This window comes from Ursus maritimus, unplaced genomic scaffold, assembly GCF_017311325.1.
Source record: "Ursus maritimus isolate PB19 unplaced genomic scaffold, ASM1731132v1 scaffold_9, whole genome shotgun sequence".
Taxonomy (NCBI): domain Eukaryota; kingdom Metazoa; phylum Chordata; class Mammalia; order Carnivora; family Ursidae; genus Ursus; species Ursus maritimus.
The window spans coordinates 45,087,984-45,104,857 of record NW_024427107.1 but is presented as its reverse complement, the minus strand read 5'-3'; the positions used below and the strand labels follow the sequence as shown (position 1 = coordinate 45,104,857).

The 16,874-nt window shown below is 40.3% G+C and overlaps 1 protein-coding gene across 16 annotated transcripts in view; it reads left to right on the top strand.

Annotated features, from left to right (window-relative positions):
- Positions 1 to 16,874, top strand: part of LOC103661504 (60S ribosomal protein L18a-like) — a 144,138-nt gene that overhangs the window by 113,213 nt on the left and 14,051 nt on the right. For 13 of the 16 annotated variants that reach the window (XR_568115.2, XR_005833634.1, XR_005833633.1 and 10 more), the window contains 2 exons: positions 8,655 to 8,768; positions 10,404 to 10,682. The gene's annotated coding sequence lies outside the window, so the exon portion shown is untranslated. The other 3 variants (XR_568120.2, XR_005833640.1, XR_568123.2) reach the window with 3 other exon arrangements.

The window sequence follows — 16,874 nt, the reverse complement described above, 5'->3', positions numbered from 1 at the left end:
TTACTGATCTTTCAGATCGCTCACTTACCATGGCTCACTTACCAGAACGTCAGGCTTTATCTCCACCAAACCGCCTTCCTACGTGTGTTCTACACTCCACCACCCTGCGCCTTGGTCCCAGCTGCCCAGGACCCTGGAGAAAATCTCCCCAACATACACACACATACACATTCTACACTTTTTCTTCTTGAACTCTCCACTGAAGTCATTTCATTTGAGAATATTTTCATTAGCTATCATGCATTCATTCAGTAATTTTATTCAACTAACATCTACTCATTTAGAACCAAAACTATGGGCCAAACACTGCCAAAACAACCCTTAAATGACTATTTATTCGGGGCAATTTTGCAATTATGATAGTGATTGTGTCTATTTATATGGTAACTCTGTCCTGTTGCTTGATGAGGACCTGCCTGTTCTTTGTACCCTTAAGCACTCTGGACTCCAGCATCATTGGCACTTACTGGACTCTGTACTTCCTACTTAGTCTCCCAAGAGACTGCCCAGAGCAGCTATTCACACCATGCCTCGCAGTAAGAGAAAGTGAATGCACTTTACAACACATGTCTGAGCCACACTAATCCAACTGACTTTTGACCCATCCCCCACCCTCCTCACCAAAACAAACGTGGAATAATTATCCCCAAGAAGTAACCACATAACCCAATCAACTTTGGCCAAAACAGGAACCCTGAAGCCCAGAATCTGAGCCCTTTGCCTAAAAGACTCTCATTACCTGTAAGTTGAAACATGTCAGAATACAGAGAACAAGGACACGGGATTTGAATCCCACAGATCAGCTGTGACATCCCCGGGCGAGCCACAGCTTCGTGGACGTTCAGCGTCCTCGTGTGTAAGATGGAAATGTTGGTGCCTGCCTTCCGAGGCTTCTGGGAAGGAGGAAATAGGAACTGTACGAGAGGAGGCTGTGAAAACTGCATGGGCTTGCAAAAAAAAAAAAAAAAAAAAAAAAAAAGCATTGACAAGCCTCTCTTGCCTTTCTCTGGCTCACTTACTGCCTTCCAAAGACCCCCAGTGCCTTCCTAATAAACCCAATTTTGCCTCAATGACTCAGACCTTTAATCTTTGCCTTTTGGCACTAGAATTTCAAATCAAACTTAACAAAAGAAAATCTTCACGGACTTTCTCCGAAATCAGTCATGCCTCAACCCCCTTGTGATCTGGCTTCCGTTCTCAGGAATATAATGAAGCTGTAGCCCTAAAGTTCACCTATGAGTTCAATTTGCCAAGTCTAAGAACTTTTTTCCTTATCAGTCGACTGGTCACTTGATGCTCTTGATCATTTTTTTCCCTCCACTCCTGAGACATAGCAACAGTGTGGTTTTTCTCTCACCTCTTCCCAGCACTCTTTGTCTGCATTTCTCTTTCCTTCTACCTCCTAATGGCTGCCATATCTAACGTCCTGACCTCCATCCTCCTCTTTGGCTCCCTACTCTTGCCTCATGGATCCACCCACCCTCAGGACTTTAGCGACCATTTTCTAAGCAAAGGACCCTCATTTGTAGCTTCAACCCCATCTCTCCTTCAGGCTTGCTGGTTGCTCCCACGTGACAAAAGCTTGACCATGTCATGTCTGCAATAAAATTCATTATTTCTCCCCTAAACTGGTTCTTCTTTCTGCTTTCTCTCTCCCTCACCTGCCGTATGTGGTTAATCACCCAATTCTGGTAGTTCTTCCTTCAAAATACCTTGTCCAAGTCCCAGTCATTTCATGGAGAGTGATGGCAACAGACCTCTTTCCATCTTGCATGCCTAGGGGGCTCTCCTTTTTGACAAAAGGGAGAGTTTTGATTTGTAGTTTAATTACACAAGAGCTTTTAAATATATGAAAATTGTTTCTAGGCAACAAATTTCTGCTAAGCATTTTTTATACATTATCTTAGGAGGAATGTTTGAGTTTATCATTCTCATTTGGCAGTAAAAAGATATAGGAAAAGATTACATAATAGGTGTTTCTCAGATCAACAGACTGGGGACAAGATGATTTCTCCCCAAAATATTAGTGGAATAGGTTTTCCAATTTTGTAAACCTGTGCTCAATTCAAACTGACCCCTGCCTCAAAGTGAGGCTCCACACATCCAGGTCTTAAAGGTGAGGTCTGTTTAACTCTTAAGTGTATAGGGACCCTGTACCTCCCCAACAGTCCATACCCAGCCCCCTACCCTCCCCCACACACCCCTATATTCCTGTCCAGCGAACATGCCAACCCCAGTGAAGCTTTCCTTTTTTTCCTGCCATGCACAAACCGCTGGTCTTCTCTGCTCATTGACAGACCACCTTCCTGGTGTTCTGCCGCCAAACCTCTGCTTTCTGCCCCAGTGAGAAGAAATATGCCTGTAGCTCCTAGTAGAACTTAGGACACCCCCAAAGAGTCCATGAGGTTTTGATACTGTCATTTTGCATCTGTCTTTTGATGCTTGTCCATATTTTAACATTTGCCTCTCTCGATTAGCCCTAAAAGGTAAATCATATGACTTTCAGCCTCTTTTTATTACTAAATACTGTGTCCAATAGATGATGTAATGCCACCTCTATGCCCCCCATCCCTGAATCTCAGGATGCCACCCCATTCTTCATGGGAAGTCCAGGCCCCCCACCACCACCCTGCCTGAATTGAGGTGAGGCTTCTCACAATCATGCTATCTGGTCCTGTGCACCCTGCTTCACTTCTCTTGAAGGGGATGATTTGGCCCCCCAAATCAACTCCAGTACTCTACCATCTGCTGCTCCCTTCTCTCCTTCCAGCTGCTTCCTCTGTTCCCCCCAGAGGGTCTTTCCAAAGCTCAAAGGACAAATTCAGCCCGATGACGTTGACCCTCTCTTTCAGAGTCTCTCATTATAGTCACACTTCACCTAAACTTACACAAAAAATCGTGGCAAAAAATGTCATGGTACTACAATGCATTCATTCTTGGGAGCTGACTCCATTGAATTAACTGAACGTGCCTGTCTCTCTGTGATGTATATTCTTAGACTATTGGTCCCTCATAGTCAACTTTGTGCTAGTCTTGTATTAAAAATTGCAGGCAGAGCTGCCAGAAGACCAACAGCAACATTGAGATGTAATTTACCAGCCAGCAACAAAGGGACTCATAGGGAAGGAAAACGAGAGGCCTATGGATAGACCTGCCCCCACATCAAGAAAAGCCTGAGTCAGAACAGACCATCCCAGGAGTGTTAACTAGGGCATTGACAGGACCAGTCTCCTTCCATGCTAATTCACAGAGATGTTTATGCCCCCGTCACCATTTGAAACATTCATTTATTTCTTTGGGCTTTGAGGTCTACGACCTAGTTTTCAGTTTACCTTTTCCACCTGGCATACAGCCTACACATTCAAAAGGGCAGAGCAATTCCATTTTATTTGAGGCAGAAAGGTCTTTCAGGACCACTCCTCAGAGTCAGCGGAAAGATTTCTTCTCTCTTCCTCTTTCATCTTTTCCCCATCACTCCCCACACAGCCTCTAGCACCCACTCACTGGCATAGAATCCTCCTATCAGCTCTTCATCCTCAAACATTATTAAATGGGGTTTGTACGAAATTAAAAGTGAAATAGCATGAGAGGAAGTACACGTTAAGTCTTACCAGTCATTTGCATTTTGTTGAAACTTAGTTGATTGTATCTCTTTCCTACTTTCCACAGAGCAAGTTTTAAGAAAGGAAATAGAGCAAATGGGCTGTGGACACTGAGGAGGTATAAAGGTCATGGAAAAATGTAGAGTCCAGTTGCCTATATCACAATCTGGCTAAAAGCAGGGTCATGGGTATCTCTCTTTTCAGTTCTATCATATCCCCTCAGTCCCATGTGATATTGAAGAGACAACTCTGCACCTCCATCACTATCTAAGAAATGAGAGGAAGAAAGAATAAATGGATTGCAAGTGGGAAGATAATACATGCCATAGGAGATCAAGCCAATGGTTTGGGGCAAGATGCTATTCCTTGAGTTTGGCCTTATTTTATTATTAGTCAATAACCAATGCCAGTTCGTGTCTTCAACTGATCTTTGTTGGAGTTACAGGAACCAACTGATGCACAACAAAACATAGTGACTTCTGGAGGGAGATGGGGAAGGAGGAAGTAACCCCGTGGCCATCATCTTGGACCTTGAGTTTGTGTTGTGATGGAACCTTAAACCAGGGATCCCTGACATGTGAATAGAGAAACAATCTCATTTCAAGAATGCAAGCAGTTTTCAATTTCATAAGCAAGGAGAGCTAAAGGACCAGTCAGGACCAGCTACATCATTTGTAGAGCCCAGTGCAAAATGAAAATGCAGGACCATTGTTCATAAAGTCGTGAGGATGCCAGCAGAGCATTGAGACAAATACCCCTTCTAAGCATGGGACCCCAAGGAGCTACACAGGTTGCAGGCCCATGAGAGTGGCTATGGGGCCATTTAATCATTCATATGTGGAGCACAGACACTCTTCAAATGTGGACATGACTGAGGCATGACTCCAAGGAGCTGAAGTGCTCTGTTGAAGAATATGACTTTCATGAAGGCAGGAATGTGGGCTGTTTGGTTACCACCATGTCACCAGAGGGCGGAGCAAGTGCTCAATCAATATTTGTTGGCGAGCAAATGAATAAATGAACATGAAATGCTTTGTACGCAACAGACAACTGCATCATTACAGACTTTACTTCTGTTTGCTTCCATGTTTTCTGTGTAGGAAACTGACCTGTAAGTGCAGGTAAACCATTGCCTGTGCTTCTGGAAACATGAATATTCCTTAGGAAACATTCACTCAAGAAAACTTAGGAGTGTTTGAGAGAATCTGAGCACAGATGGTACCTGGAGTTGAGAAGACCGAGCGTAGCCCCAGCTGGGAGCAAGCCCTTCTTGTCGCTAATGAAAGGAGCCCAGAGCCATTCATTCACCTCAACTATTGGACGCATTGGGAGCATGTCTTGGAACATTAGTAATAAGCTATGTGCTTAAGACCAAGGGCACCAAAGTCAGACTAGCTTCATTATTCTCTGCTCCTGGACCTTGAACAAGTTACTTAGCCTTTCCATGCCTCAGTGTGCTCATCTATAAAAGGGAGGGATAACATAGTATCTACCTCACCAGGCTCAAATGAATTATATGTGCCAAGCACTTAGAATAGTGTCTAGAACAGAGTAAATGCTATGCAAGTATTTGTTGCTTCTTATAATGCTCTTTGGAAGACCCCATGGTCTGAGACAACCTTTAAGCACCTTCCCGGACAGTAAACATTGATGATGGGAATAGGAACAGAAGAGGAGGAACAGGCTCAAGGCTACCAACAAGCAAGTATGTGAGCACTTTTGTCCCCTCATCCCTTACCTTAGCAATTGCTGGAAACAACCAGGGAAGAAGAGTTCTTTATGTCATGGGGAGGGGAGAAGGCAGACAATAAGGACGGAAATTCAGGGCACCAGAGCTCTCATGTGATTTGACTTGTAAATTGAGGCTGGAAACAGAGGGGCACGGTGGGAGTCCACATACCTTGATAGTTATGAGCAGGGGTCCTGGGGTTAGACTGTCTGGGTTCAAGTCCTGGCTCACCCATGGGTTCAAAGCTAATTTAGTGGTGCACCTAGAACCCAGCCCTTGGGACACCTGGGTGGCTCAATTGGTTAAGCATCTGCCTTCAGCTCAGGTCATGATCTCAGGGTCCTGGGATTGAATCCCTGCATCAGCCTTCTTACTCAGCAGGGAGCCTGCTTCACCCTCTGCCTATCGCTCCCCCTGCTTGTGCCCCCTCTCTCTCTCTCTCTCTGACAAATAAAGAAATAAAATTAAAAAAAAAAAAAAAAGAACCCAGCCCTGAGTGATAAGCCTTCCTCTACAAGGCGAACGTTGAACTGGAATTGGTATTCTAAGTTTTTCTACGTTCTCACAGAAGACAAATCCTGTGTTTGGGTAACCAAAACGACTACTGACCCAACTGGCCACTATGTGCGAATCGCAAGGCTCAGGCTGGACTCGACTTCCAATTCACCCCCTTTGCCAGGAACCCTTGTCAGGGTTTAAGCTTAACACATATATTCAAAACACAGTTAACCAAATCAGTTACTATTTTAGTGTAAAGAAAACAACAACTTGGAAGAAAATTGTCATTTAACTAAAAAATAACAAAGTCCATGAATTTTACATATATTTTTGCAACTAGTCAAGACCAAGGAGACTGAATCTTGGAGGCTCTGGCCAGTCATACTTTCTTAAGAGAGTTAGGATCCTAGCAGAAAACAAAATATATTATCGTTCTTAGAAGGAAATGTTAAGAAATGCTCTGCCAAACAGAGATTGGAATTGAAAGACAGTGGTCACTCTCACCAATCATATATGAAGTTTAAAAGAATAGTAAAATAACAATTTTCACATGAAATCTTTAAGCAAAAAAAAAAAAACCCATAAAAGTAATTTGAGACAGTTGTACAGTAAATTATCTCTGTGGTTTTAAAATGGAAAAAATAGATATATTAAAATATCTCCTATATGTAATTTAGATACAATTTACAATTTAGATGCAGGTTACAATTAAATCAGTAGTAAGAGATGTGAAATCTTTGCATTTGGAAAGCAGAAATGATTTAAAATTTACACAAGTACCACCAATTGTATATATATTCCTGATACATTCTCCGGGTTCCTGTCAAGAATCTTCCCAAGACAGGGGTTTCTTTCCCTGCAGTATGGATAGGTGAGCGCTGGACTGGGTCAGATACAGGGGTTTAGACTGCATTCAGCCACCAACCAGCTGGACCTGCTGGAATGATCTTCCTCTCATTCTCCTCTGGCAAGCCCCTGCTCATTTTTCGAGACTCAGCCCAAACGCCAGCTCCCCTGGGAAGCCTTCACAGACTCCCCCAGAGAATCTTTGAATTCTCACACATTTTGCTCATACGTCTTCTATAGTTTTTTAGCGGTTTCATAATTTTACTTGTTTCCCTAGCACCTAGTACAATACTTGACTAAATGAATGATTAAATTAATGAACAAGCAGTGTGCCTAGCCAATTCATATAACATCTCTGGTACTGCATTTTCTTTGTCTGTAAAAGGAAGACATCAGGCTATTTCTCAAGGTCCCACCTGGTTCAAATGCTCCTTATAAATACATATTCAGTTACCAATGTTCTGCCCAGCCTTTTCCAGGGGTAGGGCAGACAGAGTTGCCTCTGGGGTTCTGCCCTATCCCCTTTGTACCCTCTCCATTCATCTGATTCCCCCACATATCCTGACTGTGACTTTTCCACAGACCCTTGCACTCAACTACTTGTCAATAGTGTCAAGGTTAAGACATAGAGCCTGGAGACAGACTGAGTTCAAACACTAGCGCTAGCACTAACTAGCTGTGTGACTTTGAGAATGTTAGTCAACCTCTGGATTCCCTAATTTTAAAATAGGGATGATAGTAACAATGATTCTACTTCCTGGTATGTCTAACACAGGCTCTGACCACTCAGAACGGATCCAGTCTTAAACAACCTGCATGGCTATACTGAGCACAGGCTGCCTCCCCCACCCCCGTCGCCTTCCAGTGTTGCAGCCATTGACTGTTATTTTTGAGAAGAGATCACATAAGGGCTTAATAAAAGATGCCCCCTCCCTAGAAACTTTAAATAAGGCCTCGGGAGTGGAACAGTTCAGATAGTTGAAGTCCAGTCCCAAAAAGGCTCACCATAAGACGGGTTTCCAAGCTCAATTGATTTTACTTTGGCAATGAATGACCAAGCTTTGGAACCACTCCTCCTGGTCTGTGAACAGCATAGATGTCTACTTATTATCAGAAAATAATATTACATGGTTTCTCTAGGCTTATAATTCTCCTATCATATGTGTAACTTAAGAAACAGTTATTTTTAATAACAGTATTTAATGTTAGAATAACACTTCATACATTTTCCTGTAAATTACTGCATAAGATTCTCACAAGCCCCAGGTGAGGTGGGTAGGGCAATATTATCTATCCCATTAAAAGAGTAATCACTAATTTGCTGTATCTGGGAGCATCTAACACATATGATTTTGGGCAGTTCTTTGGAAACTTACATAAATACTGATGAACTGGTAGTAGTCTCTGGGAAAGTGAGAGAGTAACTCAGATTTTCTTCATCAATTTCCTGGAATCTAATTGGAAATTGTGGATGATGTAAGAGTCTAAGGATAATAACTTATATAAAATGGATCTATAGCTTAGACATTGCTGCTGTCACAGATAATATATTACTTCACTCACTCCAAGAATATAAGGTAAGTGACTTTTGTATTTACAGAGCCAAGTAGAAATAGAAGCATACCAACCACATAGGTTAGTTACAGAATAACGGAGTAGAATCCCTCTGAACTACAAAGCTATCAGGAGCTCCGTAGACCATCTCTCCCATGTGGAGATGAGCATGGTGTTTGGTCACAAATGACAATCGTATTTGACTTGACAGAATACATGGTGCGGAAAGAATAATCTTCACCCAGCAGTTCACAATTGTAGTCCCAATCCTCTCTCACTGTTCATTAAATTAATACACCCTTGACTTTGAAGAGAATGCTTAACAATAATTAAAGCTGATGCCTTAAAAAATGTATGTTTGTGTTATTGGATATATGGACTAGATATTAATATGTAATAGCTGGATGGTCTGTCTTCAATTCTAGGCAAGTATTTGTTTGCTGGTAATCCTATTTGGTAAGTCCAGAGGAAAGGAAATGTGTCAACTCATCACTAAATGCAATTCCTGGGAAGCTTCCTTATTCCTGAGAGCAAGTGAGGTAAGCAATCTTTGTTTATTGAACAGATTGATGGAGTAACATTTTGGGAAAATTATAGGAGTAAGCAGATGGGAAATGGGCAAAAAGCCACATGGGTAAGAAAAATCATGAGTTTTCACCGCAAAACTATAAAATATGAAGGAAAATTCTTTGGGGAACCCCATGGGTCACTTGATTCAACAACAGTGATTTATTTTCCATTCAGCAAGGGATCTAAACTTTGAGAGTACAGGGTGTTTTATGACATATGGCTCTCAGCACCAGCTGTGACAGAAAAAAAAGAGCTGTTGATAGAATAATTCTGACTAAGATAATGAGATCCTTAGCTGGCTGCATCTAATAGCCTCACAGGAAATTTCAGGATGGAAGTCGGCCAACAAGCCCATCTTCATTTGCCCTGTCCTTTGAGTTGGCACAAACAGTAGACACTTATTTATTTCTCTGAAAAATTAATTCCTTTTTTAAAAAAACGTAATGGAGTCCTTTCACATGATAGTCCAGCCTATATTTCAAACCAGATAAAAGCTTCAAAATAACTTTCTATCTTGCTGGCTTATTCCATCTCATCCTTGGCCTCATTATGTCATCCTGGGTGTTATGTCGTGACTACTGAAGGTGGAGAGACTGGTCATACTAGAGCCATTTGAGATGGGAGTGCAGGAGAGAAATGGCGCACAAGAGCTCCCTCTCCACGTAGAGAAGGGTCTCATACAGCAGGCTAAGGGTAAGCCATACAAGCCACACATGCTTCTAATTAGGAGTGCTATAGATTGAATCTTTGTGCCCCTCCCCGCAATTTCGTATGCTAAAATTCTAACCCCCAACATAATGATATCAGAAGGTGGCGCCTTTGGAAAGTGATTAGGTCATGTGGTCCAGGTCCTCATGAATGGGATTAGTGCCCTTATAAAAGAAGCCAAGAAAGCTCCCTTGCCCCTTCTGCCATATGTGGTTATGGGGTCAGCGGGCACTCAATCTGCTGGCACTCTGATCTTGGACTTCCAGCCTCCAAAACTTTGAGAAGTAAGTGTCTGTTGTTCATACGCCATCCAGTTTATAGTATTTTTGTGATAGCAGCCCAAATGGACAAAGACAAGGAATATGGCATAATCAGATCTGTGCTTCAAAAAAAATCCCTCTGGTGACAATATGGAGGACAGATTGGAAGAGAAAGATGATGGACTTTGTTGTATCACTTGGAAAATTCTGTAGAAGGGCTGAGGGGAGAAATGCTGAGAACCTGAATTAAGACAGAGGCCCTGGGGATAGAGAGAAAAAAACAAATCAGCACACTTAGTCATCAGGTCCTGTTCATTTTCTCTCTGAAATCTCTCCACCAATTTAATCAAATGTCCCAGTAATGTCCTTTATAGCATTTTGTTCTCCTGCAGTAGGAGATGCAGTTCAGGATCACGAATTGTGTTGGGTTGTTATGTCTCTTTAGTCACTTTTAATCTGGAACAGTTCATCAGCTTTTCATTGTCTTTCATGACATTGACATTATTTTAAAAGTACAGGTCAGTTCTTTTATAGACTGCTTCTTAATTTGGGTTTGTCTGATGTTTTCTCATGATTAGATTCAGGTTATGCATTTCCAGCTGGAATACCACATAAGCAATGTCGTGTCCTTCACAGGGTCCCATCTGGAGGCCACATGATGTCTGGCTGCTCCTCACTGCTTATGTTCATCTTGATCACCCGGTCTGGTTTCTCCACTGTGTAGCTACTATTTCCCCCTTTGTGGCCAGTAAGCAATCTGTGGGGAAATACTGCAAGGCCATCTGAATGTTCTGCTCTTCAGGGGCGCCTGGGTGGCTCAGTCATTAAGCGTCTGCCTTCAGCGCAGGGCGTGATCCCGGAGTCCTGGGATCTAGCCCCACATCGGGCTCCCTGTTGGGAGCCTGCTTCTTCCTCCTCCTTCCCCACTCCCCTTGCTTGTGTTCCCTCTCTCGCTGGCTGTCTCTCTCTCTCTGGCTGTCTCTTTCTCTCTGTCAAATAAATAAATAAAATCTTTCAAAAAAAATGTTCTGCCCTTCAGCAAACTTTCTTCCCCAGACTGAACATTCTCTGATGATGCTTGTCCAGATTATAAAGTGGTGATTTTTACAGTACCTCCATTTTTAGCTGGACATATTACTGCCAGAAATAAGGGGCCCTCTATCCCTGTCTAGTTGTAATTTTGTGACTAAATTCTCATTGTAGCATTCTGTGGGATTTCCAAGAAGTGTCCTTAAAAGCACAGGGGTGAGGGGCAGGTGCTCATCTTCACCCCCACTTCCTGCAGCCTCTAGGTTGAAGGTCTGTCTGTCAGTTTAGACCACCTTGGACCCTGCAAATGAAATCCTCAAATAAAGGATACCAGAGCAGAAAGATAGAAACTTGTGTCCCTGTTGACACCATGAAGCTTCTGCACCAGCCTTAGACTGCCTATGTTCAGACTTGCACCTTGTTTAAGTCACTATTTTGGGGGTCTCTGTTATAGATGAACAAAAATTTCTAGCTAGATACATACATAGTAGTTGAATCCTTAAGAAAGTATGGGCAGCTTCCTAAGAAGAACATGATGTAAGAAGAGAGAAGACCCTAGGGGCACCTGGGTGGCTCAGTCGGTTAAGCGTCTGACCCTTGATCTCAGCTCGGTCTTGATCTCAGGGTCCTGAGTTCAGGCCCCACATGGAACCTACTAAAAAAGAAGAAAGGGAAGAAGAGAGAAGACCCTAAGAGATTAGGGCCTTGAGGAATACTGAAAATTACTGGGTAGAAGAGTAGGCATTGTAGAAGTCTATGAAAAATCAAACATCAGGACAGAGGGGTGCCTCCAAAATCAAGGAAAGAAAGAGTTTGCAGGGAGAATGGAATGAACAGTTCAAATATCATAAGAACATCAAATAAAGTAAGAACTGAAGAGCCTCTGATGAACTGACCATAGGAAGTCTTTGGTCACCTACCAAAAATGGAATTTTACTAAAATGGAGGGGGGAAACCTAGACTGTAGGAAGATGAAATATGGACATTATGTTTAGTTGACTCTTCTGTAAAGCTTGCTAGAAAAGAAAAGGAATAGGACCAGGCTGTAACTAACCCTCAAACTAATACCCTGAAGACAAAGGCAAATCGTCTTGATCGCCCTGGTCCCAGCAGTTCATGCACACGTGGCACATAATAAGCAGTAAATAAATATTAGCCAAGTGCAAATTACACAGAAAAAGTCTCTTCCCTCAGAGATCACTGAGAGTAGGATGCATGGTGAAGGGTTTTTTGTTTTTTGGTTTTCTTTAGGATACATATGTTTTCAGGTTTATTATATTAGGCATACAGCTCTATGAGTTTTGACAAACATACACAGTCAGTCATATTAACCACAATAAATTTTAAAAGTTCCCTTGCATCTCCTTTCTCTTCTTGCCAGTTTTTGGCAACCACTAATCTAATTTCTATCTCCTTAAACTGACATTTTCAGAATATCATGTAATGGAATCAAACAGGAGCCTTTTGTGTCTGGATTATTTCAGTTAGTATAATGCTTTTGAGACTCATCTATGTTTTTGCATGTATTAGTAGTTTATTTCCCACATTCTCACCAACACTGGTTATCTCTTATCTTTTTGATGATCTCCAGTCTAACATATCATTGTGGTTTTGATTTACCTTTTCCTGATGAACAGTAATGTAGAGCACCTTTTCATGTACCCACAGGCCATTTGTGTGTCCTCTTTGGAAAATTATCCATCTGGTTCCTCTGCCCATTTTTTAATTGTTTTATATTTTGGTTTGTTGTTGTTTTCTTGTTGTTTATGTTGTTTGTTATTGAGTTGTATGAGTTCTTTATATATATTTGTGATATTAACCCCATATCAGATAAATGATTTGAAAATATTTTTCCCATTCAGTAGGTTGCCTTTTCATTTTGTTAATTATTTCTTTTGCTGTGCAGAAGATTTTTAGTTTGATGTAGTGTCATTTGTTAATTTTTGCTTCTGTTGCTTGTGCAAATTTTGGCGTCCTATCCAAAAAATCATTGCCAAGACCAATGTCAAGGAGCTGTTCCCCTATGTTTTCTTCTAGAAGTTTTATGGTTTCGGGTTTTATGTTTTAGTCTTTAATCCATATTGAGTTAATTTTTGTGAGTTGTGTATGAAAGAAATTTCATTTCTCTGAATATGATTATTCAGTTTTCCCAACACAATTTATTGTAAAGACTATCCTTTTCCCATTGAGTATTTTTTACTCCCTTGTTAAATATTAGTTGACTGAATACGCACAAGTTTATTTCTGGGCTCTCGGTTCTGTTCCATTGATCTATGAGTCTATTCTTCTACCAGTACTCTTTTGATTACTACAGGTTTATAATACACTTTGAAATCAGGAAGTATAATGCCTTCAGCTTTATTTTTCTTTCTCGAGATTGCCTTGGGGTTCAGGGTCTTTTGTGGTTTCATACAAATTTTAGGATTGTTTTTAATATTTCTGTGGAATATGCCATTTGAATTTTGATAAGGATTGCACTGCATCTACAGATGGTTTTGGGTAGTATGGACATTTTAGCAATATTAATTCTTCACACCCATGGACATGAGATAACTTTCCATTTATTTGTGGCTTCTTCCATTTCTTTCATCAAAGTCTTACAGTTTTCAGTATATATATCTTTCACCACTTTGGTTAAATTTATTTCCAAGTGATTCATTGTTTTGATGCAATTGTAAATGGGATTGTTTTATTTCTTTTCAGATATTTCATTGTTAGTATATAGAAGTGCAACTGGTTTTTGTATGTTCATTTTGTATCCTGCAACTTTACTGAATTCATTGATTAGTTATAACAGTTTTTTGGTGGAGTCTTTAGAATTTTCTATATATGAGATATCATCTACAAACAAGACAGTTGTACTTTTTCCTTTCTAATCTGGATGCCTTTTATTTCTTTTTCTTGCCTGATTGCTCTGGTTAATACTATGTTAAATAGGAGTGGTGACAAAAGTGGGCACCCTTTGTCTTGTTGCTGAGCTTAAAGGAAAAGCTTCCAATCTTTCCCTGTTGAGTATCATGTTAACTGTGGGCTTGTCATATATGGCCTTTATTATGTTGAGGTATGTTCCTTCCACACCCAATCTGTTGAGAGTTTTTATTGTGAAAGGATGATGTATTTTGTCAAATGTTTTATCTACAACTGCTGAGATGATCATATTTTTATCTTTCATTCTACTGATGTGGTATATCATATTTATTGGCTTGCATATTTTTGAACCATCCTGGTAGTGTCTGTCCTATCATGCTTCTAGAAAAGTACTTTAATAGGACAAAAACCTACAGTCATGAAAAGGACCTCAGATACAGTTCCTAGCCCTCAGGAGAGGCTATACCTTAGTCGCTTATTATGTACATAACTCCAGTCATCTTTCAGTGGTTTCCAGGAGGAAGAATTTTCAAAGATGGATAAGAAAACTGCCTGCTTTTAAGGAGCTTACAGTCTAGAGAGGAAACAAATTCCTTATCACAATATACAGCATATTATAGGACTTAAAGTTATACATAGGGACAGTGAAGAAAGCAACTGATTCCAGCTTGACATACTACTCATCAGAAGATATAGGGTTTGAGTTGACCCTTGGCAGGTAATTGGAATTTCACCCAGAGAAAGGACATTCTAGACTAAGAAAACAGGAAGCAGAAAAAGTCAAGATTCAGAAGTCATCAAGTACAGGATTTATTCTTGAAACATCTCTGTTTTCATGTGGCAGTAGAATAGGGTTTTAGAGGCAGGGGTGTGAGGCAATAGGGCTGCAGAGTTCGGCGGAGGGGGCTCATTGTGGAAGGCTGAATCAAACGATAAGGAAGATGGACACTTTGTTCTGTATACACCAGGGAGCTATCGCAGGTTCTGAAGAGGCAACTAAATAATAAATCAGTTTTGAGAGGATTTGACCAGAGACCATGTGTTGAGGGAAGAGTTTAGAGACAGGCATTAGTTAGAAGATTTTGCCATGCTGATGGCTGAAGAGTATGAACATCAATATGGGCAGTGGTAGTAGGAAGGGAAAGAAGAGGATGAACACAAGAGCCATTTCACAGGGCGGTGAAGGGAAAGTGTCCTGAAAATATTACTACCATAAGATTGCTGTCTTTGCAAAATATTACCCATAAAGCAGCCTTTGCAGACATAAGCCACAGAGTAATTCCTCCTGCTATTGGTGTGACTTTCCCCAATGCCAATCAGAGTAGCCTTTGCTAACTATGGTCACAACAGTCCATGATCATCAGAAGTCACTATTCCTTAAAATATCCATCTAATAACTACCATTTATTAAGTGCCTACTGTGTGTCAGTCACTGCACTAGTGTTTCATGTATTTTTCCTGCAGATATTTACATCAATCCAATAAGGAATAATTTTCTCATTTGTCAGGTGTGGAAAATGAAGCCCATTGAAGGGAAATAAATTGCCGGGTGTCTCTCAAGACTTCCCAAGTCCAAGGCACTTAGCCTGATGGAGATTAAGATAAAAATAACCCAAATCCTTTGAACCTTTACTAAGACATTTGCCTTTTTCAGAATACTTAAAATTCTACTATCTTTTCCCTTACTTAAAAAATATCCTCCTTCTACCTAATCTCTTGTTTTTTTTAATTAATATACATCCAAATACATTGCAAATACTCCTGAATAAATAATTTCAGCATTAGACCTTTCACTTGATTTCCTTGACTTCATTCCAGTCATATATTAGACGATGCCCCTAAATTGCCTCCACATGCCAAACCTGGATCCTTTGCATCTCAGATTCATTGTTTCAATGATTATTTGTGGTCAGTGGGGGGAGTTGGCTGGTAGACTACAGGTCAGTTTCAAACATACTGCCATTTTTCTCTGCCTCACAGTGTTTGGACAATTATTTGAATCATTTATTATATTTTGCCTTTATTTTATTTAAAGAGTGTAAACTATAAAATAGAAGTGTTACTAATAGGAATAAAAAGCATTGGTCCTGCAAACTTAAGAGAACTGTGACTGTCAGAAAGGAACAAATCTTCAGGTTCCCCAAATGCTTTTTAGACTTCAACTGGTTAATTTTTATTCGGTTGTGATGGAAAAACACAAAAATACAAAATCGAGAATATGAGTAAAATGCTAGAACCACATTATCAAAGATTATATCTAAGAAGTTGTATATATAACTATGAATATAAATTTTATGTCTCTCTATAGATAGAGACACAGATATAGATATAGATACACACGATTTCTATTTATACTCTGGGATAAAATCCTCCCTTCAAACATATAATTCTATTGTTTAGCTTTTACACATTTAATTTTAATTCACATTTCCACAAACTCGTGTGTGAAAAGGAGACTATTTACCTCTCTTTACATTCAAAGCTTTCCAATGCTGTGGTCTTATTTAAATAACCTCTCACTTCTTCCTAACATCTACCTTAATTCTTTTGGTCTAAACAGAAATCTAATGCTGCTGTTTCTCTACATTTTTCTCTCACTTTTCCTCTCTGTTCTGCACTGCAGCCCTTAGCCCTTCAGCTNTTTCCCTCAGCTATCCCTGCTTTCTTCTCTCTTAAAGTGTTGCCTAAGTGTCTAGATTATGTTTCTCCCTCAAGTGATCCTAAATGTTTCCAAGCAAAGAGATTAGGAATATAGTCACACAAAGAAGGAGTGATTTGAAAAATAAATAAATAAATAAATAAATAAATAAATAAATAACAACTCATGTGTTGGCAGGTGTCCCCTGTGTTTCTTAGTATTTTATTACCTGTGGGTTATTTCTTGCTTATACTCTGTAAACCATGAGAACTATTAAAATTCCTTTGCTTGGCACAGTCCTGAGAATCCTGTTATAAGCAGCAAATGTGATATTAACAAACAAAATTTAGGGAATTGTGACTACAGAGGACCTAAATTCCAATCTCATGTGTGCCCTTTGTATAATAATAAACATAGCAAAATCTTGTGAGCAATAGAGAGGAAAACAAATCTAAATTCATGGCAAGTCTGAATTAGAGGCTTTAAAAAGCTGCATTGTTTTACTACTTTTGTATACCAAGAATAATTTGAATGGCTAAGGCTGTGGAGGGTTTTCTAAGTTAGAAGCCCTA